The 24687-nt window shown below is 44.6% G+C and overlaps 1 protein-coding gene and 1 long non-coding RNA gene across 4 annotated transcripts in view; one reads left to right on the top strand and one right to left on the bottom strand.

Moving 5' to 3' along the window:
* PSD3 (pleckstrin and Sec7 domain containing 3) overlaps positions 1 to 20949 on the bottom strand; it is a 521964-nt gene extending 501015 nt beyond the window's left edge. The window contains exons 1-2 of one of the 2 annotated variants that reach the window (XM_014593412.2): positions 20851 to 20935; positions 13346 to 13539 (exon numbers count right to left, since the gene is read on the bottom strand). The gene's annotated coding sequence lies outside the window, so the exon portion shown is untranslated. Of the gene's footprint in view, positions 1 to 13345; positions 13540 to 20850 lie in introns of both variants that reach the window. The other variant, XM_014593413.2, reaches the window with a different exon arrangement.
* Positions 20950 to 21081: 132 nt separating this feature from the next.
* On the top strand, positions 21082 to 24637 carry LOC102490294 (uncharacterized). 2 transcript variants are annotated; one of them, XR_336651.3, is made up of 4 exons: positions 21082 to 21338; positions 21781 to 21883; positions 24172 to 24219; positions 24352 to 24637. It is a non-coding gene; the product is annotated as an uncharacterized LOC102490294 (long non-coding RNA). The 2 variants fall into 2 exon arrangements; XR_001371472.2 differs by having other exon boundaries at positions 21125 to 21279; positions 24352 to 24631.
* Positions 24638 to 24687: the final 50 nt, after the last annotated feature.

Raw genomic sequence — 24687 nt, forward strand, 5'->3', positions numbered from 1 at the left:
TTAAGTGGGTTTTTTTAGATTAACATTTTTTCTTTTACTTTTTTTTTTTTTTTTTTGCCATAGGGCATGCGATGCTTACTGAAGAGAGACAGAGAGAGACAGTGAGAAATAACTCCCTGGGCGGATGGTACCCTGCAAGCCTTTCTCCTCCATGCTCCTCCTAGGATTTGAGCACCTACATACACAAGTCTGGGGTGAGTCTTAAACTGCTGGATCCGGGACCCAAACTGTGGTCAGACATGTGGGAGTCCAGCACTTTAACCCACTACAACACCTGCTGGCCCTAGATGAACTTTTTAAAGACTCTCCTTCTTCACGGCTAAATTCTCCATGAAAACCAATAAATTCTGATGCTTCACAATGAAGAATGCCACACTGGAGAGAAAAAGAAGAGGGCAGGGATGACAAGTCCCATCTAATCTATTACGTCATACTGTTTGCCTGGAGCACCGGATTGAGAAGGGTTATGAGGAAAACAGTATCATGATCCGTTAGTGATGCCTGCCTGGTCTGGGATAAGCCAGTGACATCTTCCTCTTGGCATTCCGGGGCCAGGCTCTGGTCGTTCAGCACCTGGTGGCTCACTGCACACTTCAATTCAGGAGGTGGCAGTAATGGTGGCCCCTAAGTTCCCCATCAAAATACAGGTTGCAAAGCGGTGTCTTTCATAACAGAATGAAATGGGGTGCTTTTGACCTGCTCCGGAGAACCTGACAGCCCCAGTGTTCCTCTCTAGTCCACTGGGGTGAGAGTCAGCGGGGGCAGGGATGGGTCAGACTGTGCCAAGTGTACCCCAGGCTGATCTGGAAGCCCAGGATGGTGAAAGGATGCTTCCTGGCCTTGCCATGGCCATTTTCCCCCTACAGGGGACAACCTAATCCATGTCAACGTGCTTCTTTTTCACTGGTGCTTCTTGCTCTTCCTTACCAGGTACCTGTGGCTATCTGGCAGCATGGCGACCCCCTTGTCCATTCTCCCAAAGGCCAGGGAGACACAGACAGAACAGGTGGAAAGTGAATTCACATCAGCCGCCCAGCTGGGCACCTCCCTTCTCCTTCCTGAGCTTGACGTGTTGATCATGGGCCCGCTGAGCTTTCTTCTTTGTCTCACTTACTTCTGACTGCAGCCATGGGCCAGACTGGGGGGTGGGGCTCTTCAGGAGGCTGCCTGAGTGGGCGAGCTGGGACACGAACCTCCTGCAGGGACGTGCACCATTCCTGGTATGGGGCTTTGGCATGTGTTCTCTTTATCCAGGAAGTGGCTTGACCACAAGGCCAGTGCTGCTCTGGACATAACTGGATTGTATCAGAGGAGCAGGAAGTTCAATACGGCTGTGTGAGCTTCTCAATCCTCAGAGTCTCTTTCATTTCAGAGTGTTTGAGCAGATGGAAATGATTTGTCCAACAATTTGTTGGATTTACACACATATACCTGAACACTGTGAAGGGTACATGCTACTGTGTCGCTATCTAATATTTATAAGGAAACATGCAGTTTCCAATGGGAAGCATTTGCCATAGAGTCTGTACATGGGGTGTGCGCAGTAGCACCAACCATCAGTATAATTATTACAATTGTTATTGTGTAAGTGGCAACATCTATAGTGTGTACTGCTATCATCTTAATTTTAAAAATGTTTCTTCTATGAGCAAGAGAGAGAGAGAGAGAATCCTCTAGTGAGGCATTGTATTAAAAACGGAGTCAGGATAGTTGAGTCTGTCACCCCTCACCTCCTCTCTTACATGTTTGAAGGCCAGAGGGTAAACAACTGATGTGATAAGCTGTACTATGCTTGCCTACTTGTGTAATGATGGCATTGCTGTCTTACACCACTGACTGTAACACGCATCGGTGTGTGGTTTTGGTAATGAGCCACTCTTGTCTGCTGCCCCTGCTAGCTAGCCCTGCTCTGCTTGGCCTTGGTTCTGCTAGTGCAGTCCCGAGGGCCTTGGCTTGGCTTGGCCTTGGCCTGGCACGGCTCGGCAAGGATCAGCTCAGCTCTGTGCACTGTGAGCTCTGAAAAGGAGGATACCACTCTGTGAAAATTCTCCACATGCACCAGTAGCTCCAAGAAGGAGAAAGGATCTGTGAGCAGTGCCGGGGGCTTTGCAAGCCTACTAAGCGCTCGTGAGTTCCCACTAAATTCAGCAATAAACAACCTGACTTCAGTGCCTCATGTCTTTTTCCAACTTCCTGCATCTCTGTTCCACCCACCCTTTAGAGGAGGGAAGAATCTCACAAAACAGGCATAATCACTCTGTAATCCCATCTCCATTTCTCCACACTGTCAGGATTTGGGGTACACACACACACATGTGCCCAGCGTGTTTTTTAAGCTTCTAAGGCTGGGATTCAAACTGCTGTTAGTCAAGTGGGATCCGGTTCCGTTAACCACTAGGCTATGGGACCAACCTGAATACTTGTTATTTCTGTTTTCAACTTGGTTGTCTTATTGGTCCATAATCTGAACACCCCCAAAGGATGTTGTTTTTTAAATAATTGTAAAACTATAGTCTTAAGAGCTTGTAAGGAAAAAAATTTATCTTTCTGTCAAGGAGAAGAAATTCGGTTATAATGTGGTTTGCTAAATAAACCACTGAGTTGAGAATAAGTATGAAAATATACTCAGAGTCTTTCCATTTTTGCATCATTAAACCAGCAGGAGAGAGGGACAATCAATCAGTAATTTAGTGTCTCCAAAAAATATGAGGTAATAAACTCTATTATCTATTATCATGGAGAACAGTCACTTGCAGTCCCAAACCACAGAGAGTATTAAAAATAATATATGCTTACTGGCTTTTGCACATAATGTTTGCAGATCATTTATCTTTTAAGTTATATTTTGGAGAGGCTAGTCGTAAGAGTTACATTATTTCAACACACACAACTGGGAATAAAGAAAGTAACCTGGGAGTTCATTGGAAAATCAGTTTGCAATCTAGTTTGAGAATGAAAACAAAAAAAAAAAAAAAAAGAAAAGGATAAAAAGTGAGACTAAATAACTTGGGGAATATAAATGAGAATACATCTCTTCTAGTTACAGCTATAAAGGACGAGAACTGCTTCTCCCGTGCAGTTCGAATCGTCTATGATCTTACAGTCGTTTCGTGTATTTGCAGAGGAAAGGTTGGGGAAAGGGAGGATGAAGTAGAAAAGACACGAAATAAGAAAAATCAAGATGCTGATGGTGAAAGTCTTCCTTGAGGCCAGGAGGTGAGGCATGGTGATTGAAGTGCTGGACTCCCTCATGGCCAACTGTGGCTCGAATTCTGGACCCAGCAGCTTGCTTTCTCACTTTCCCTCTCTCTCTGTCTCTCTCTGCTGAGCACATGTGCCCTAGAACCAACTCAAAATAATAGTTAATAATAACAATAACAAATAAATACATACAGACATACTTCCTTGGTATTCTCTGCCTCTTCCAGATGGCAATTGTTACCTTTGCACTCAGTTCCCATTTGGAAAACGCAAGGAGGCAGCCAGATAAGGCGGGTCAAGGAAAGACAACACTGGGCAGTCGTGACCACATGGAGTGCTTTGATTCCTCTCCCTCCGTCCATGCTGCTCACACAGGCCCAGGACTCACTGGTTGGGATTACATAGATCTCTTAGACTCATGCTAATGTGACCTGCCACCAAATGTGTAGAAATAAGACACCTGGCTCTTCTGCAAGGGCCAGAGATGGCAGTTCCTTAAGTTCTGAATCAGTGTGCATTGTGTGTGGTTAGACACACATGGTAGAACATGACCCACGGGGGAGTGCCCAGGTCCAGAGACATAAGTGTCCACGATCCAGGGCTGGCTTAAGGTGGGGATGGCCAGCATCCCAACCCTGTCATGGGGCAGTGGGCGGCTGTCTGTCTTTCTTGCTCATGGAAATCAATGCATAAACAGACAGAAATATATGCATTTGACCCACATATTGGCCAAGATAAACGATCCATCTTCCCTCCGAGACAGACTTACACAACTCTCTGATGACAGGCTGCCATGACACATGCAGTGGTTTGTTACGGGGATGCTGTTTTCACTTTGTCTTTTTATAATACCCGAGCCTCCATCTGGGACAGATTCTTTACCCCTTGTTTTCTTTCTTGGCCTTTAGAAAAAACTGAAATGTTATATGGAGAATATTAAAAGAGAAGACTGAAATAAAAATTTTAAAGAGGAAGAGAGAGAGAAGACTGGTATCCAAAAGATGCTTCAAAGGCCATGAATAACTTAAAAATCAAAAATAAAGGTGATACTAAGTCAGGGGAAAAAATGCTTTCTGAGTTAATCTTGCATCACTTATTTGAAGAGCAATGGAGGGAATCGTAACTATGTTTGGATCCAAGAGGTAAAATTTTCAGACACATGCTTGGCTGTAGAAGGATGTGTCAATTCAGTTCTTTCAGCTGAGTGGATGACAGTGAATTACCACAATGTTAAATAAATCAAGCAATTCGAGGGTAGAGTTGGACTGCTGATTAGACAGGTTGTGCATATTAATGGAGCCAATCTTAACAATGGCCAGCTTATAGCAAATTGCATGGTCTTTTGCTAATGCAAACCCAGAGAGATGTGCCCCAGAGCTGCATATCATGGAGCAACAAGGTGATCTGGCTTCTTAGGCTCGTGTAGTTTCTATATGTGCTTTATAGGAGATATTGCATACGTGATATCAGGAGTTTAAAAATATCATGTTTCTCAATATGTGATCTTTATAAAAACTGTCAATTCCCACATTGGTCTTCCACTTCTCTTGCATAAGCAGAGAGTGAAAATAGAAAGTGATTTAAGTCACCTTGTGTAGTTATCACTGAAACACTATAATTAGAATAGTGCTCTCAAAATACGATCTCTGTACCAGCGCATCTGCACCACCGGAGAACGTGTAAGAAATGCAAACTGCCAGGCCTCCCTGGAATCACTGAGTCAGAAACTCTGGAGCCTGGGCCCAGCAATCACAAAAACTTCTAAGCCAATTCTGACAGAAAGCAAAGCGTGAGCAAAATACTGTCATTCCCCATTACCAATTGCAGTGACACCACTATATATTAAGCAAAAGGAAACCATCAAATTTCATATTTTTTTGGTCTGTTCTCAGACTACTATTCAAAATAGATTGATCATTTTTGAATGGTTGTGCCCACAGGTAACAGAACATAACTTTGGGAGCTAGACAGTGGCACAATAGTAAAACGTGATGCTCTGCAAGGCTGGTCTACATGAAAAGTTTCCTAATTCAAGTCCGGAGTCCTTCCTGAGCATATTAGGCATGTGCTTGCCCACGATCCAGGGCTGGCAGAGGCTGGGGGTGGATCACAGCATCAAAACCCTGTTGGGGGCTGCTAGTCTCTGTCTTTCTCTGTCTCTCCTGCTCATGGTAGAAATAAAAAAGGAAACATTTTTTAAAATCAATCATAAATCCTACATCCCCAAACAGAACAATGGACGGATAAAGTCTTTGCTGTTTGACATTGAACTTCTGAAGAAGCATTAGATAACGAGAGTAAGATGTTGCATTTGAGTTGTTGCCTCGATAGTTTATTTTAAAGCATGGATGGCATATGGTTTCAGACTCTGAATGACATTTGATTAAACTTGTTAGTTAAACTACTGCAGTAATCCGTAAGTACTCTGCTCAAAACAAAACTAAACACAAAGGAATAAACAACAACTTTTGTTTGGATATGAATGGATGGAAATATTCAAGAGACTGAAAGAATAAATAGTGTACAATGTCATTAACATGACCAACCTTTTCCCATCCAAGAGACGTTCATTTAAAATTAGAGCTGTGTTTATTCCAGTGTAAATCCTTGAAAAAAAAATAGAATATACAAGGAAGAAAATGAAGTAAAATAAGAGAAGAGGTTCAGATAAGGCTTTTACAGCCTAGAACATGACTATAAATAAATGCTCCATGGACATGTACTCACATTTCTCTGAAAGTTAAGTCTACAAAAAGGAAAATCAAAGGACTACTTGAGCCTGATATAATCAGCATCTTTACTTCCTCTAAAAAAACAGTACTCTGGACATTTAGTAAGTTCCAGAAATAAACTTTACTAAGACACATGATCAGTGTGATATTAAATACATGTTGAAACTCTGTAATTCTCAGCTCCCTTTCTGGGGTTGCTCAGTTTCATTCTTTACAACAATTGTGGGGGCTGGAGAGGCCTCTGGAGTCACCAGAGCTCATTGGAGGGTTTTCTGCTTTCCTTCTCTCTTAGGGTCTTAAGATATACACAAGTGTTACCTTCTATCTCTTTGCTGCTTTTCAAGAAGTTTCTCCCTTCCTATTTAATATTTATATACTTGTCTTTTATTCTTTAGAAGAAAGTTTCAAAATGCAACTTCACAGAAGTTATTAATGGTTTTCAGTGAAATAGTCCCATAAGCAAGAAGGAAGGAAGGAAAAGGGTGGGAGAAGAAAAGGAAGGAATACTTTGCTGAAACGAGAAGTGGAAAAGTAACTACCCACCGCACATGTAAATCTAGCACAAATGCACCATCTTATGCTTTTAGCCCGGAAGAACCAAGTTTTGCCTACTTGAAGATGATGTCAAGCTCTCAGAGAATTCTGGCATGGAAACACATTCATGAAATTTTTCAAGGTAAAAAAAAAAAAAAAGTACAATAGAATCCACAGCTTTGGGTTTGAATCTTGGCTCCAACTTTAGTTAAGTGACCCTAAAGTATACTCCCTCTTTCTGAGTCATCTCCTTTCCTGTCAAAAAGAAGCAATAAGGGAAAAAAGAAGGAGATAAAACATGTAAGGGCTACAAAAATGGAAAATTATCTGTTGATGATAAGGTATATAATAATATATTTAATTGAACTAATATACAGTGTGTTCATGCTGGAAAAATTCATTTTGCATGCTGTAATGATATACAGTGAGTCTATGTATAAAAAATAATAAAATAGGTAGAAAAGAAAAGAAAAAAAGAAACAACAAGAGTAAAAAAGGAGTAATACCATCCGCCTCATTAAGCCAGTATAGACCAAATAAGAAAATAAGACCAGCAGTCACGTCATGAGCACCAGGCACACAAGAGGCACCGTGTAAGCCAGTCTACACACACACAACATAGTGGGTCCTCAAGAAGTGCTGCCTCTCCTGTCCACACGTTTCCCTTTTCCCAGTTGAATGACACGCTTCATGGGATAATGGATAATTCTTCCCTAAAGCTAACTGAGGAGATACTTGTTAACTCGCCGTCCACCCAGCAGGTCCTTGGTGAGCTGCCTGCAGGTTCTGATATTGGGCCGGGCTCTTGGTGGTGGCACTAATCTATGTCATTACAGCTCTGGAGTGGCACTTGTCTGGGTAAGTGGGACAGTCTTGCAAATAAGTCACTGGAGTGTGACAGGATTCAACAGCCCATGAGGTAGGCACATAGTACTTTTTAAAGTATTTGAGCTAAAACCCTCCCTGAAAAACCTCTCTTCATTTTGCCTTTCACTGCAGAGTCTCCACTCTGAGACCTGTGACCACCACCAAGGGGCATCTTGAGCACCCGCCTCACTTTCTAGAAAACCGTTCTCCCACCAAATAGTGATTTTTCTCTTCCCTCCAACCTCTCTGCTGCAGAGATGAGGAACAATGCCATATGTCTCCTGCAAGTGAGTTCCTCTCCCCGCTTCCAAACCTCTCCCAGGGCTAGAAACTATGAGTCAGGTTAACAGAATCTAGGACATGGCATTTAGAAGGCCGAGGAGCTGTGGCCCAAGAACGCTCGTCATGTTTGAAATACAGGGTGAGCAAAAGGGAGGCAAACTTTCAAAGCCAAAATGTAGTTAGGTAAAAAGAAGATTATGTCAGATCCAGCAGATGGCTTAATGGTTATGTCACTAGACTCCCATGTAGTCAACCATGGTTTGAGTTCCAGACTTGCTGGTTTAAAACTCATGCCGGGTGTGTGTGCATGCATGCCATGCCCAAGATCCCAAGAAGAGAATGGAGAAGGGATTATGGTATGGCTACTCCTCTCCCCCAGGGCCCCCCAAGACAGATTTCTTGATTTCTGTCTCTCCATCTCTCTGGTGAGCACACGCTCCCTATAGCAAAAATCTCTCTCTCTAAAAAAGAGGAGATGTTGACTGACGTCAATAAACAAGGGGAAGGGTTATCTTGCAGACATTTCCTGTAATGATGTTGAACGATTGCTTACTAGAAATGGAGAAATGTACAAGATGACTTTTTCAAGATCCCGTCCTCCAACTCAGTGGGGAAGCACAGACTAAGGACATTTGGTTCCTAAGACGATGAGTCCCTTCTGTGCGCCAGGAGCTGGCCACTGAGATGTGTTCATTAAAAGTCATTGCCATTGTCATGGTTAATGGGAGAAATGACACCTAGTCTGTTTCGGATAGGAATGATTCAGTAGAGAAGGGAGTAGTAATGAGGTTGGGGAGGAAGGGGACAACTGTTGCAGGAATGTCCTTGAGCAGGTGCACCTGATGGCCTCATTTCACAAGGAGAGCTGCTGGCCTCAGGCAGAAGCTTGGACACCTTTTGAAACAAGGACCACAGCCTATGCTCACTGGTCAGGGGCACAGTCGGAGTTCGGAATGTTTCTTCTGACATTAGATTTGCAGTGATGTAGAAAACAAAGCTATCACCTGAGAGACAGTGTAAGAGGCTGGAGTGGGACCAGCAGATGGTGTAATTGTTACGTTGCTGGACTCCAACATAGCCGAGCTTGGTTTGAGTCCTGGACCCACAGGCTTGAAATTCACACCAGGCATGTGTGCTCAAAATCCCAAGGGGAGAATGAAGGACACAGAATTGCAGCGTGGCCATCACCGCTGGGGGGTGATTTCTCACTTTCTGTCTCTCTGATAAGCACATGTGCCCTATAGCAAAAATCTCTCTAAATAAATACATTAAACGAAAAGGCGCAGGATTTTTCTTTTCTTTTTTTAGAGAGATTTTTGCTATAGGGTACGTGTGGTCACCAGAAAGACAGAGAGAGATGGAGAGACAGAAAGCAAGAAATCACCCCCCAGGGAGGATGGCCACGCTGCAATCCCTTCTCCTCCATTCTCCTCTCAGGATCTTGGGCACGCATGCACATGTGCCCGGCGTGAGTTTAAGCCACTGGGTCTGGGACTTGAACCACACTTGACTACATGGGAGTCCAGCAACATAGTCATTATGCTAACTGTTGGTCCCAAGGCACAGGATGTTTTAAGGGAGAGAAACAGGCATAAGGGTTTTTCAGGGGTACAGGAGAGTATTCGAGCATGATTACAAAGCAGCATGAAGGGTACCCCTTGAGGATTGTGGTCATGAAGTGAGACCATGTGACTGAGCCCTGCCCACCAGCATCAATGCTGTGGTGACTGGAACATGGTGGGGTTCACCCAGAGTTACGGTTCTGATAAACGAGGATGAAGAGCGAGGTGGGCAATGAGGATGAGGGTTCACCTAAGGCAAGGATCATACAACTAGCCGTGGAATTTTCATTAGGAAAGGGGGGAGGGTGTTAAAATCAATGGACCAGGTCCCGTTGGGGGTGGAAAGATGGTTGGAACCAAGGTGTTGGAAAGGATGAACTACTTAGAAAGAGAGGAGGTGGAAGTTGGAGTGCAGGATGCCTGAAACAAAGATTACAGAGGTTCAGAGCTGTTGGTAATACTGTGGACGTGTGGGCTGAGGTAGGGCAGCGGACAGGATGTTAGAGGCCAGGAAAGGAAGGAAGTGATGGGGAGGAAATCACAAGGGTTCTATTTGTATATATTGAAATGATTAAGAATTAATATGGGATAAGTGTTGAAATGAGTGATAATGATTTAGGATCTAAAAGTGATCAGAAATGAGGGGGCTTGACTATCCTAATGACCTCCTCCTATTGACTCCTTGAAAGTGTCTCTTCATTAAATAGCTCGCGATGGTGGAGTCCAAGACACCCAACGCTGGACGGCTGGGATGGACAGCAGTTTATCAGTCGCACATACCCACAGCCTGAGAGGACACTGCATGCCTATAGGGTACGTGTGGTCACCAGAAAGACAGAGAGAGATGGAGAGACAGAAAGCAAGAAATCACCCCCCAGGGAGGATGGCCACGCTGCAATCCCTTCTCCTCCATTCTCCTCTCAGGATCTTGGGCACGCATGCACATGTGCCCGGCGTGAGTTTAAGCCACTGGGTCTGGGACTTGAACCACACTTGACTACATGGGAGTCCAGCAACATAGTCATTATGCTAACTGTTGGTCCCAAGGCACAGGATGTTTTAAGGGAGAGAAACAGGCATAAGGGTTTTTCAGGGGTACAGGAGAGTATTCGAGCATGATTACAAAGCAGCATGAAGGGTACCCCTTGAGGATTGTGGTCATGAAGTGAGACCATGTGACTGAGCCCTGCCCACCAGCATCAATGCTGTGGTGACTGGAACATGGTGGGGTTCACCCAGAGTTACGGTTCTGATAAACGAGGATGAAGAGCGAGGTGGGCAATGAGGATGAGGGTTCACCTAAGGCAAGGATCATACAACTAGCCGTGGAATTTTCATTAGGAAAGGGGGGAGGGTGTTAAAATCAATGGACCAGGTCCCGTTGGGGGTGGAAAGATGGTTGGAACCAAGGTGTTGGAAAGGATGAACTACTTAGAAAGAGAGGAGGTGGAAGTTGGAGTGCAGGATGCCTGAAACAAAGATTACAGAGGTTCAGAGCTGTTGGTAATACTGTGGACGTGTGGGCTGAGGTAGGGCAGCGGACAGGATGTTAGAGGCCAGGAAAGGAAGGAAGTGATGGGGAGGAAATCACAAGGGTTCTATTTGTATATATTGAAATGATTAAGAATTAATATGGGATAAGTGTTGAAATGAGTGATAATGATTTAGGATCTAAAAGTGATCAGAAATGAGGGGGCTTGACTATCCTAATGACCTCCTCCTATTGACTCCTTGAAAGTGTCTCTTCATTAAATAGCTCGCGATGGTGGAGTCCAAGACACCCAACGCTGGACGGCTGGGATGGACAGCAGTTTATCAGTCGCACATACCCACAGCCTGAGAGGACACTGCATGCCCTACAGAACGGGCCGTATGAGGTCGGACTCGGGAATGGAGTGGGCCAGCAGAGACTGGAGGCAGCCATCATAACAAGAGGATGAAGTGGGCCTGGTTCTCACGGCAGGATGTGATGGGCACGAATAACTTCCCAGACTTGAGGGACGTGAGCCCATAAGGTCAAGGACCAGGTGAGTGTGGCTGGGGCAGTCAATATGGGAAGCGGTTGGGTGGGAAGCTCTCCTGCTGGGTGGGGGTGCATCTGGAGACAGCAAGGTAAGTCACAGTCAGGCCTCTGGGGCCCTGTGAGGCTCAAAGACGGAGAGTAGTGCTTGAAGTTTTAGGCCTGACGATGCACTTGATGTAGGATGATGACTTGGGCAATGAGGCAGCAGGGGACAGTCTGCTGAAACAAGATTCAGTTGGGAGGTTGTAGGGAGAGGGAGCAGGGGCGTGCAAGTACTTTCCTGCAGACGTGCTGCTCATACGAAGGAGGGGTTCTTCAAGGAGCAGGTCTGCAGAGATCTCTGGGAGCTGGTGGCTTTCTCAGGTCCAGGCATGGCTCTGCCTTCTAGAGCCCCAAGGGCCCCCTTAAGGTTTTTCTAACTTGACTGGGATTTTGCCTTGGGAATTTTGTTTCCTCGTTTTTGAACAGAAAAAAAGAACATCCTTAAGAGGGTTCCTTCCTTCCTTCATCTCAGGGACATGAACTTCCCAAATAGAGAGGAATCACATCCATGACTGAAAGAGTTCTTCCTGAGAAGCCTGTCTTTGTAGTTCACACCCACACAGGCACGAAGTACTTCAAAAAGTTCAAGAGTGGGCCAGCCCTGTAGCCTAAATATTAAAAGAGCCAGATCCCACATGGCCAGTTGGGCAGTTTGACTCCCAACTCTGGCACTGTGAAACACATACCAAGCACATGTGTGTGCATGGCTAAACTCCCACGGGGATTGAGATGGGATTGCAATATGACTACGCCCCATGTTTTCTTCCTCTCCCCCTCTCTGTCTCTTTGGCAAACACGTATACCCTCTAAAACAAAGGTTCATGAAACACAAAATTCATGTACAAGATTATTTTGGTGCAAAGAAAATTGGACATCCATCCATGGTTTCACAATACACACTTCCACATGTGTACATCAAAGGCTCCGTGAGAGTCCTACTGTCCCTTAGCCCTCACTCTGCAGCCACATTCGCCCTTGAAATGTCACTCCTCTCTCCGGTCCTGTCCATTCCTCTGACTGTGGGCGAGGAATTAGGCTGACACCAAGTACACTCCACATCATTCCCAACACTGACAGCCACTGCTACTGATGACACTTTCATGTTTATTCTTCTGAGGAGCAGAGAGCATAACACAAAGTTGCACCCTTTCTAATCTTTTCGGGTTTTTTTTTTTCCCTCATTATTTCCAAGCTTACAGGTTTTGTGTGGCCATCAGTTGTCTTCAGAGGGGACACTGCCATTTCCCACCGTTAGCAACTGTCCTGCGTGGCAATCGGTCACCTGATCTGCCTGGATGGTAAGTGTCTCCCTGACATGTTATAAATGACATTGATTTCACAGTGAGGTGTTTTCCCACTCACTGGATGAGGGCAAGGGGCCGTGTGAAAGCCAACGTAGTGGGTTTGATTACAAACGTAAAGGAAACGTTATGGAGAAGGAGAGAGTGACAGGTATGTTTTTCTAACATCGTGTTTTGAAACGTTAATGTCTAGTTTTCTTTGGAAATTCATGGCCTTTTACTCTAATATTTTTACTGATTAGAATTTTCTTATCCTTTATTTGTCGATCACTGCTTCTGCTCTGGTTTCATCCCTTTAATACTAAAGATGTTATTAAATAAAAGGTAAAAAGTAAAGCTTCTGTTCCGTTTTTAAAATTGGAACTCTATCTCCTGAATCAAGATAAACTTGAGTTTCCTAATTGAACAACACACCTCTCGGTGTATCTGTGTGCCACCACATCCAGTTCGTCATTATTTCACAATATATTGAAAGAGAGCCGAATGTTCAAGTCATTCACTTGCCTAGACCCACAAACACCACACCACTGGTAATTTGGTTTCATGCCCAAGCACCCTGGTGGGAAAACAGAGAGTATCTTTCTGTTTCTCTTTCCTCCAAGAGAAGACACACCCAAAGCAGCCTCACATATACCCCGAAGCCCCCAAATCACCCCTTCCACCATGTGAGAATTCTAATTTCTCCACAGTCAAGGTTAGAGAAAGGATCAGATTTTTAAGGACCCGAATATTTCTTCCTAAGACATCATCTCACTGATATTTTGCTTCGGGTAAAAGTTTTGGCCTTAAGCGGTGACTTACCAGGCTTGCACCTTCAGCTCCTTGGAGAGTCTCCTCTGTGGGTTGGAGGCTGTATCTGAACCGAACATGCACAGTGCATTCAGCTCCACCGCCTGGTGCTATGACTGCCTACTCCAGGGTCTCCACCACAGTGCAAATCCCAGTCCCTTCTCTCTGTAAAATCTTCACGTTAATTTCTTCATCTTCCTTCTCTCCTGCGTTTCAAGTCATGGATGAAAAACACACAATCTTAACCGACTTGTCAAGGAAAAGGCATAAAATGCACATGTAAACAAGCAAATTAGGAATTGTCAACTGTAAAATACCTTCGAAACATCTTTAGATAGGGGTATTAGCCCCTCTGCCTCCCTGCTTATTCATCTTTGGCAAGAGAGGTTTTCCAATACAGGAATGATACAAGTGCAGGAAGGGTCACTTCTGTTAGCCAGACAGAGAACGGGGAAGGATTCTAAAAGGAGCCAGAGGGTAATCGGACCCTTTGGCTCCAACAGCGAACCAAAGCACGCCACAGGAAGTGCACTGGCTAGCTAAAGTTAGAGCAACAGTGGCCTCTCACGGAGCCCCAGATGTCACACCGATTATGTACGGTGTGCTGACTTGTAATTGACTCTGACAGTCATTCAAGTTAAAATGTGGGATGAGAAGACTGTAATAGAAAAGGCATCTTAGGCGTTATTGTTTTATTTCTATAAGTAAGATCTCTTTCTGTTATAATCCTCTGTTCTTCCTTAGCAATGTTACCTACTCTCTCCTAGGGGAATCTATTGAATATATAATATATATTATATATATATTATATATATCTATTACATAGATATATATAATGCATATGCACTTGTTATAGAGAGAGACACAGGAAGCAAGAAGCCACTGCCCAGGGAAGATGGCCATGCCACAATCCCTTCTCTTCCATTCTCTTCTCAGACTTTGGGCTCACACACACACACACACTCTGGGCATGAGTTGGAAGGCTCAGATCCAGACTCAAACCACAGCTGACTACCTGGGAGTCCAACAACGTAACCATTATGCCATCTGCTGGTCCCTAGTTACTATTTTATTGTGAACAGTTACAAGGGACACGAGACATTTAAAGACTGTGAACAGCTGCATTTGAACTCATTTCCTCTTTCTTTCCCTAAATATGTTTTTCTCATCTTAGTAGTAGTAAAGGTTCATTGGCATATTTGAAAATTCCAGAAAAGTACAAAGTACAAAAACAGTAATACATATCAGTCACATTACCATCGGCCAGAAACTCTTAACTAGTTCTTCTTTTCATTCACATACTTATTGTTATAATATTTGGATAGTATTAGGTCCTTTTTGTGTGTGTATATATGTGTATGTGTGTATGTATGTGTGTGTGTGTGTGTGTGTGTGTGTATTTTTTTGTTTTGTTTTGTTTTTTAGAAAGAAATTTTTACTATTGGGTATGCGGGCTCACTGGAGAGACAAAGAGAGAGAACGTGAGAAATCACCTTCAAAGGGTGGATGGCCATGGCTCAATCTCTTCTCTTTCATTCTCTTCTCCAAGATTTTGGTCATACACGCGCACACTCCCAGTGTGAGTTTCAAGCCACCAGGTCCAGAATTCAAACCACGCTGGCCATGCCTAGCACCTTAACCACTGTACCGCCTGCTGCCCCTCTCCCCAATATTTTAAAGAAGCAAACATCCTCTACAGAGGTCCATCTTCTAAAAAATGAGTATCAAGGCTCAACCATGGCAGCACACAGGTAGCTTCGGAGGTCACACTGGGGGCCAGGGATCAGTTTCTGGGACAACCTGAACATGCCTGTAATCCAGCTAACAAGGAGGCCAGGGTGGAAGCAGCATGACATGGTGAGACCGTGTAAAAAATACCTATTTCTACCTCAATCTTTCTTTCCCTCTCTCACTTCGCCATAAAGGAAAAGGAAAATTAGTATCAACATGTGAATTTTTGCTTTTCTCTGTGTCTTTTTTAAAGCGATGTGAGCAAACAATCTTACAGTGTTTACTTGGACAATCTACATTTAAAAAACTCACAGGGACAAATCCTCCATTTCTGTAGAGAGCAGTTTGGACCACTTGGCACATAAAAACTAGGCAAGAATCCTGGGCACTGGGTGGTGAAAAATTTCCACTAATCACTACGTCCCTTTAGTTTCTTTTACGCCATTTGTGTGAACATGGGTATATGCTCAAAGTCTCAGAACGAGCTGATCCTAGAGAAAACCAGAGAGGCCATGCCCCATTTCCAGATTTGGTAATTATGAGGACATTAGGGACCTGGGTGTGCTTTGTCCAGTGACATAGCAGAGTGACACCCAGAACGTAGTGAAGCTAAGTGTGGGTGAGGCCAAGGTCCACTGTAGGGAGGAGAAAAGTATTTGAGTTCCCCGAACTCTGAGTGACATGCAGTTGATTGGAGGATAATAATAATAGATGGATAAATGTAAGATAAGATCAAAGATAAATAAAAATGAGTCATGTTTGACCTGTTTCTGAGAAACTTACAATGGTTTTCATTTTACATTATACTACAAGGTCATTTGAAATAACAGATTTAACAGAAAACTTTTAGTAAAGAATTTCCCACTTCATATTCCCTCAAATGAGTAGCCCTGTTGTCATCTATTAGCTGTTCACTAAGCAGAAAAACAGGGATTACCATAGATTAATATCAGGATTCTAATGATTCTGTGGGTTTTCAGTGGTTATGTTCTTCAAGGGTACACGTGTGGTCTCATTTCCCAGAAAGAGTTTATTTCATTATATCAACATTTATAAGACTCTCTTGCCACAGAGATGCCTCATGGTGTCACTGGAAGTCGACTTTCATTTATGACTGAACTCACATTCATGGAAAAGACTTCACGGTCCTAAGGAAAACCAAAAGGGGTCCTGGCAAAGGTCTCCTTGAAGTCAGCAAACCTACTGAAATACGTCGCACAAGACAGCATTGTTTGCGACCCTGACACGACTGTGCTCCTACCCACTTCCGGAGCTGATTCCACATTTGTCTGAGCTCCCAAAGGGCAGCCTACCTCGCAGCGAGTACTCTGGTCTCCTTCACTGAGGCAACTGCCTCTGCTGCCACTTCAATATCTGCTCGCTCTTCTGTGATAGTCACCTCACCCCTTGGCCAGGTATCAGATCTATTCGTTCTCCCCATATCACCTGAGTCTGATAGAGAAGCGTGACACCTCTCTAGTCATTGCTATTTTATTTTATTATTTATTTACTATTTTGTAGAGTGATTTTTGCTATAGGGCATGTGCACTTGTTAGAGAGACAGAGAGGCAGAAAGTGAGAAACCACTGCCCAGGGAAGAGGTGTCCAAGGATCGCCAAGGATGGCCATGCCGCAATCCCTTCTCCTCTTTCTCTTCTCAGACTTTGGGCTCAGATCCAGACTCAAACCACAGCTGACTACCTGGAAGTCCAGCAACGTAACCATTATGCCATCTGCTGGTCCCTAGTTACTATTTTATTTTGAACAGTTACAAGGGACACGAGACATTTAAAGACCGTAAACAACTGAATTTGAACTCATTTCAACTTTCCCTAAATATGTTTTTCTCATCTTAGTAGTAGTAAAGGTTCATTGGCACATCTGGAAATTCCAGAAAAGTCCAAAGTACAAAAACAGTAATACATATCAGTCACATTACCATCGGCCAGACACGACCACTCTTAACTGGTTCTTTCTGCATTTGCATATGTATTTTAATAATAGTTGGATGGCATTATGTCCTTTTATCCCCACCAAGTATTATATTTAAGAGTATTTATGTCCCCAGGACCGTCAAAGGTGGTTTTAATGTCTACATAATTCTCATAATTTCTTTAATTCTTGCCCATTGTATAACACAGCTGTAGATATTCTCCAGTTGTTGGTCATTTTATCTAATGTTGAGAACATCTTTCTTGCCATTTTAACATTGCTCTATCACACTAAGAGTGGTGACTCAACCTTACAGTTGTAACTACATACCCAGTTTCAGCACCCTGTGAGCTAAGTGCCTATCCCATCCTGTCTCAGGTGAGGGGCCCAGGGAGGGTCAGTGACCTGCAGGAAGCCATGTAACTGTTATCTAAGGTTTGGAATCCTTTGATTTTTTTTTCTCCCTTTCTTTATCTCTCACTCTCAATCTCATGCTAGCTTATTTTTGTAATTGCATTTTGTTGTTGTTGTTGTTGTTGTTAACCCACCCAGCTCCATTTTAAAAAAAAATTTTTTTTTATTGTGATTAAACCCACTCTTTTTGTTTTTTGGTTTTTCATTTTATTCACTAGCTCCTGCCACCCTATTCTAGTCCCTTCTACAGCCACACCCAAAAGCCATCCAGCTGGCCTCTAGCACCTCCTGGTTCCGATCCTTCTTGCCACACTATCAGATAATGTGTGTGAGTGTATGCATGTATTTTTTTTTTGTGATTACTATTTTTTAGTTTGGTATAGGGTACCTGTACTCACTGAAGAGAGTTAGAGAGAGAGGGAAAATGAGAAAGGATCCCGCTGGGCAATGGCTACACCACAATTCCATCTCCTTCATTTCTCCATCCTATCAGGATTCTGGGCATGTGCATGCGCACACACACACGCCTTGTGTGTTTTCAAGCCCCCAGTCCAGGACTCAAACCGTGCAGTTGGCCATGTGGGATCCAGCTGCCTTAACCTTCACTCACCGGCTGTCTCCAAATTGATCTTACTACACGTCGCTACTTGGTGCAAACGATCCATTGACTTCGTGGTGAAGCCCTGTGTGACAGCTGAGCGAGTCCCCTGCCTCACCCGCTTTTCCCATCCAACCTTTCCTCATCCACCCTCCCTTGGCCCAAGCTACCCGCCTTCTCTGGACATGACTTACTCCACTCAGAACAATCTTCTGTTCCCTCTTCTCTCTTCAATGTGTACTCTGTCCTTTAAGGCCAGTTCAAGTCTCGTTTATTCCACTAAATAGAATACCTTCCCATGTCTGAAATCATCCCATTTGAGTTAAATTCTGGATTTTGCCACTTTGCTGGGAGACTTGGGGCGAGTAACTAACCCCACTGAGACTATTTGTACATATGCAAACAAGAGTAATGAGATCAAAGTCAGCCCATTGGCCTCCCAGGATCCTAGGAAGGAGCAATACGCATTGCTGAGTGTTGGCGAGCTGCTAAGTGCTGTACACATGAGGGGAATATTTTGTTTGAATGGCATCAGCTTCTGTGTAGGGGGCTAGGGTTGTCTCATGGAGGGGGAGGTACAAACTGAGTTTCCGCTAATATCTGGGGCTCTGAACCATTTCAATATCCAGCCCACATAACATAGCATTGAAATACCTTCCGTCCCATCATAGCCTCTCATTATCTTACGGATATTGATCATTTTTTTCTCAGCATGGCTGTGATGTCTCTGAATGTCGTCCAGTGGCTATGTTACTTCTGTAACCTCCAGCACCCAGCACTGCGTGTTATCGTAACGACTTCTGGTCTAAATCTGGATGAGTCTCAGCTGGTAAGGCCTGGATGAGGTCACACTGGGATTCAGACAGCAGTGGAAGAGCTCGGGAAGCCTGAGCTTTCTAGAAGTTTCCTGGACCTGTGGGAGTCCTAGAAGGCTGGAATTAAGGTGAGCATCTACCCTGAGACGTCTAGGAAAATGTGCTGTCGGTGTGGATCTTGTCTCTTGGAGATGTTCACTGAGTTAGTAGGAGTTAGTACAAAATGGGACTAAGCAGGTTTTTTCAAAGGCAATTAAGAAGGAGAGACTAGTGAGTAAACAAGAGAAGCAGAGAGAAGCAAGGCTGTCCTGCCACATGTAACCCAGGCCTTTGGTCGCCACCATCAGAACGGGCTTCCTCCCAGTGCCGTGCTGTTAAAGAAGTTCTGCTGATCCTCTGCTTATAAGTTACTCATCTCATCTGAAATGCATCCCTCAGTTTTGATTATCTAATTCCTAGAACCCTCACGAACATTTTCCCTTCATAGGTCTACCCCTAGGAAAATCAGCTCTGGGATGGCCTCATAGCCTAGTGGTTAAGGAAGCCAGATTCCACTTTGCCAAGCCTGGTTCAAATCCCAGCTCCAGTGGCTTGAAATACATGCCAGGTGCCTATGCCTTCGACTCCAACTGGAGAAGAAAGGACTGCATCATGACCATGCCCCATTGAGGGGTGCTTCCTCTCACCCCCATCCCCATCTCCATCGCTGTAAAGCACACGCACCCTTTGCCAATTAAAAGAAGAGAAAAAAGAAAAGTGAGTTCTAAGCTTAAGGTTAGTGACAACACAGGGATAGGCTTGGAGCTGGAGTTAGGGATCTGTGTAGGTTCAGCGTTAGGTTTATGTTGTGGTCAGTGTTACATTAGGGTTCCGTTAGTACGAAGTTGAGATTGAAATTCAGGCTTCTGGTTAGCATTCATGCTAGAGTTAGTGCTATTGTTACCACTGGATTTAGGTTTGGGGTTAAAGTTAAGGCTACAGTTTGGGGTTAGAGTTAAGGTTAGGGTTTGGTTAGATTCTTAGACTCAAAAGACACTTACAAAAAGACATTCCCAAACATTCTACTTTTTCATTTTTACTCATTTTCTTGAGACTAATAAAAGCATTTTGAGGAGGAATCCTCACGTTATAGTATGCTAAGCCTAAATATACTCTGCTGCTTTCCATAGTTTATCAGGGTATTTTTAAAGCTCTAGTACCCAAAAGGCAAGCAACACCTTCAGTGTTGACACTGACGCCCTGCAGGTCAACTTGTGTGTCGAATCCACTTTGCACTGACCTCTCCCCTGACATCTCCAGCCTCAACATAAAAGCTGACAGCATTAGAGCAAATGCCCAGTAAACATTTCTTAAAATAAAGACGCTACATACTATTGAAGCACCAGTCTCTTGTTAAATACCACACACACACACACACACACACACACACACACACAAACACAAACACAATTTCACAATGCTTCCAAATTGTTAGATGTCACTCAAATACCTAGTTCTACCCCAGGCCTCTTTCTCAAACTACAAACTGGGATTCCAGTGGCCGAACGAAGTCCCCACCTGCACCTGAGCTCCAGCAGGTCCGAAAGTGAACCTTCATCTCCACAGCCCCCACCCACACACCTGCTGCTCCCTCTCTCTATTCCAGCACCACTGAGCACTCCACGCCTGAACCTCCACTCAACTCCCTCATCTTCCACCCTGCGGAAACAATGATCCCAGATGGCCTCTCCATCCTCTCTGCTGCTTTTGATTAGGCTCTTACCATCTCTTGCCTGAATCATTTGTAACAGCCTCTTAAATAACCTTTAAATAATTCTCTTCTCTTCAAGCGCTTCCTTGTCCAGTCTGCCCTCCCCACACTGTCACCAAAATGCCACATCTTTGTTAGATCAGTCATCAGCTGGAAAGCTCCTAGGTTCTGTTGAGAGATTTTTTGCTGAAAACTTTTGTATTTCTCTGTTACCCTAGAATGTTCCGGCTCCACCTTTGCAGCCCACCATGACTGGAACACCGACGGTTGAACTTACCATGCTTCATGACATCCGTTTCCCTTCAGTAGATAGTAACCTTCTCAGAGCTGAGTCCATCTCATTCGTTCCGGCACCACCAGTTTCCTGGACAGAGCCTGTCCCAGCGTGAGTGATCAGAAAATTTTGCTGAAAGAAAATAGCATACAGGACTAAGTGACTCTCACAGATCCTCTTTATGTATCAGTGTGTCCGGTCCCAAAATAAAACTTATGCTGTGTAAGGTTTCTTTAAAAAGCACAGCCTGCATCTTAACAGGAAGTTACAGATTAATAAACAGCTGACGGAACACACTGAGCAGCGTCCAGTGAGTCACCAGTGGACCTTTCGATTGCTGTTTCAACCGGTAACGGGGGAGAGAAGATCGGGACGAGACATTCCTCGTTGGCGGAAGGTTTTGCAGAGATGCTGCAAAGCTCTGGGATTCAGGTCATTGCCTATTTTACTGCTCTGGAGAAGTCCGGGAGCAGGAAACAGCCATAACAAAAGTAAATTTGGGAGGCGATGTGAATATGGAAACTGGATCAGTACCAGATCTGGGGCTGCGGGAGGTGCACGTATCCTGGTGTAACATAAAGCTTTGAGTGTGGTGTAGACTTAATTCTTGAGTTAATATTCATGAGGCTGTATGGTGCCTATGTGGACTATACCTTTTTAAGAATTATTTATTTGATTCCATTTATTATTATTATTTAATTTGGCCAGAGAGAGAGAAACAGAAAGGGAGAAAGAAAGCTGCCAGGTCCAGGACTCAAACCGTGGTCAGCCATGTGGGAATCCAGCGCCTTTAACCACCATGCCATATACCTGGTTTTGAAATCAACGGCCGTCAGCACTGCAGTACAACTATGAGGATGGGGGGCCCTGGGGAAGCTGGTTTCACAACTGTAAAACTGAAGAAGAGGTCATCTACTGGTCTTTATTACACAGCTAAAGGAACAGAGGCCAAGCCTTGGGCTCCGGCTGTCACAGCCGAGTCCTGCCACGGGGAGAACTTCTCAGAAGCAAATGCTAAACGCCAGCACCAGGGAAGGTAAGATCTGACTGAGAATGCCCCCGGCAGCATTTTCCAGGAAAGGGGTATGTGGCTGGAGGAAGTGGGGGGGGCTGGTGAGACACACTACACAGATGGCCAACGCCATACCACATGTGAAAATAGGACACTGGCCCTGACCCTGCAGCCACTTGAGCAGAAAGGCCAAGATGTTGTAACCAGCCCAGCACTAGAATAAATAAGAAATCCTAATACAAACTGCTGTTTTGTAAATTTACTTGGAGGATGCTTGTGTTGAGAAGGTCCAGTGACCTAAAGTTGACCCCCACTGCAGAGGGGAGGAAGGTGGGTGTGAAAATGCTGACTGCCTCACAGCCGCCAATCAGAACAAGACCAGTTTCCACCTTCATTTGCATAGAAAGCTTAATGGACCAGTGAGACTGCTGTTCACATAAACCAATCAGAACGGCACAAATTTCAATCTTTCATTTCACTAAAAGGACCTAACTGAAAACCTAATTAAAGGCAGGAATTACACTTCTGGAAAAGCCCATCCCTGATTCACATCCAAGGAGCAGCCTTCTGAGCAAGCTAGCTCTCTGTCCCCTGGTTGTCATCACCTGTGGAGAGCAGCCAATTTGGAAACGTGTGATAAAAAAATGTGGCCTGTAGACACATGCAGGAACACACTTCTGTAAGCTACTCTAGCAGGGCTATTGAAAAGCATCTACATATCAATGGTTATATTCCTGTTGCTCTTAACACCCAATACCCCAGTTGGGGCTATAAAAAGTCACATGCATTTATCAAATTGTCCCCCCCCAAAAAATCAGAGAAATTACATAATGCCAGTCATTTTCACATCTTCAGACAATTTACATCCCAAAACAACTGGCTTTACATTCCAATTCCTCCTCCCCTATTCTCCTTACATCCCACTTCCTTCTTCCCCATTCCCTTTGCATCCCACTTTCCCCTTCCTCCATTTTCTGCCCTTTAAAAAAGTAAACCTGAGACTAATTCTAGTCACAACTTCTGGAAGAGGCTGTGCCCACCCAATCCTCTCTTTTCTACACTTGTGTGTCTTTGTATGTTTATTATTACGTCCATTTCTAATCCACAGTCTTCCCCACTCAAAAAAAAAAACGTGTTCATGCCAAACTGGTTTTGTAGCTTACAAAAGTTTGTTTCTACATGTGTCTAGATGCCACATTTTTTTATCACCTGTTTTCAAATTGGTTACTCTCCACAATCACCTGCAATAAACCTTGCCTCTTTGATAATCAGCCACAAGAGATGGCCTTTTCTGGCAGTTCCAAGGTTGATTTAGTAACGATGTGATCATAACCATGAGCTCCCCAATGTTCGACCCCTCTCCTCATGCTCCCAACTCAAGACCAACCAGAGATAACCAAATACGATCCCCATTTCCCACATGGAGCCCAGCACAAGTGACAGTGGCTGACCCCTTTCCATGGGCGTTCTGGATAAACAGACTCTGCTGGCTCACATTTGGGTGGCGCTCACCCCCTGGCTCTGAAACACCTGGAGCACGTGTTCACCTGTGATGGGAGAAGGCCTGGGCTGTGCAGGGGGAGGTGGGAACAGGAAGGGGCAAGATTTCGAATTTGGTGGGAGTTACAGGGAGCAGATAGAAGCCACAGTGTGGCTTTCCCGGGGGCCCGGGGGAGAAGGCAGTGAAAGCAGAAGGAGGGGAAGTGATGTCGCTTGTTTCTCTGGAGGACCCTGGCTGAAATGCTGATCCCAGTGGTATAACTAGGAGTGATGTCTCAGGACAGATGCCAACACTGGAGCAGTCACTGGACCAACCATGGCTCAGGGTTAAAGAGAGGACGTTGGGTTTGTGATGGGAGCTGCAGGAACAGACACAGCTAAAGACGCTTCCAGTGTCGCTCTTACCAATGAGAACGTTGCGAGGATGGTTAAGGCTGCCACGTGGAGTCGACATGCTTACGGTCGCATCTCCAGATCCCTTCGGTTTTGGTTGCCGGTCAATGTGGGGGTCTTCACGGGAGCGTATGCTGTTCAGGGTGTGCAGTGAAAACTGTGCACATCTCGGGGCAGCTCTCAGAATGAGCCGCTGCTCGCCTTCGCCGGCTGCTGAAACACCCAGGAGTCGCTTTGCTTTGCAAAGTGTCTATTTCAATTACAAAGTCGATGTGTTTATAGTTTATTCTTAATTTTAGTCCTATGTTTGTTGCTGACATTCTTTATAATTTTTTTAAAAGTACATATACTTCTTTCATGAGAGTGAGAGAGAGAGAAGCACCTTCAACCGGTCTCACCCTGTGATTCCTTCCCCCCAGCCTTCCCAGCCAGACAGGATCATGGGAGTTCATGCGCGGCGAGGACAGGTAACCAGGGAAACGGTGACAGAGGCCCAGGCTCAGTCCTGGCCTTGCTACAGTGGCCGGTGTGACTTGGTGAACATTTCACTTCCTTGTTCCATGTCTAGTGAAGCCACTCCTTCTGTTTGTTCTTTTCAGCACGTAGACTCCTAAGTACAATAATGACCGAATGACCTGTAGGTGTAATCTTCTCTGCTGGGAAATGAAGGGGCCACGGGGACAAGTGAGAAGTGGCATCAGTGAACTGAATTTTCTTATGTTGGCTGTTCCATTTTTGTGTTTGAAAATAGACTGTGGTTCATTTTGTATAATGTTGCTAAATAATATGATTAAAAAGGCAAAAATTTAAAAAAAACAAAAACCAGCTTAAGAGGACTCAGCTGTGTCTGAGACCCAGCGAAGCACCAAGCAGCGGTACACCTTGTACTTGCGGGGCCGACAGCCTGGCAGGGAGTTCCCAGACCAGCCAGCGCC

This window comes from Tupaia chinensis, unplaced genomic scaffold (assembly GCF_000334495.1).
Source record: "Tupaia chinensis unplaced genomic scaffold, TupChi_1.0 Scaffold140548_1, whole genome shotgun sequence".
Lineage (NCBI taxonomy): Eukaryota > Metazoa > Chordata > Mammalia > Scandentia > Tupaiidae > Tupaia > Tupaia belangeri.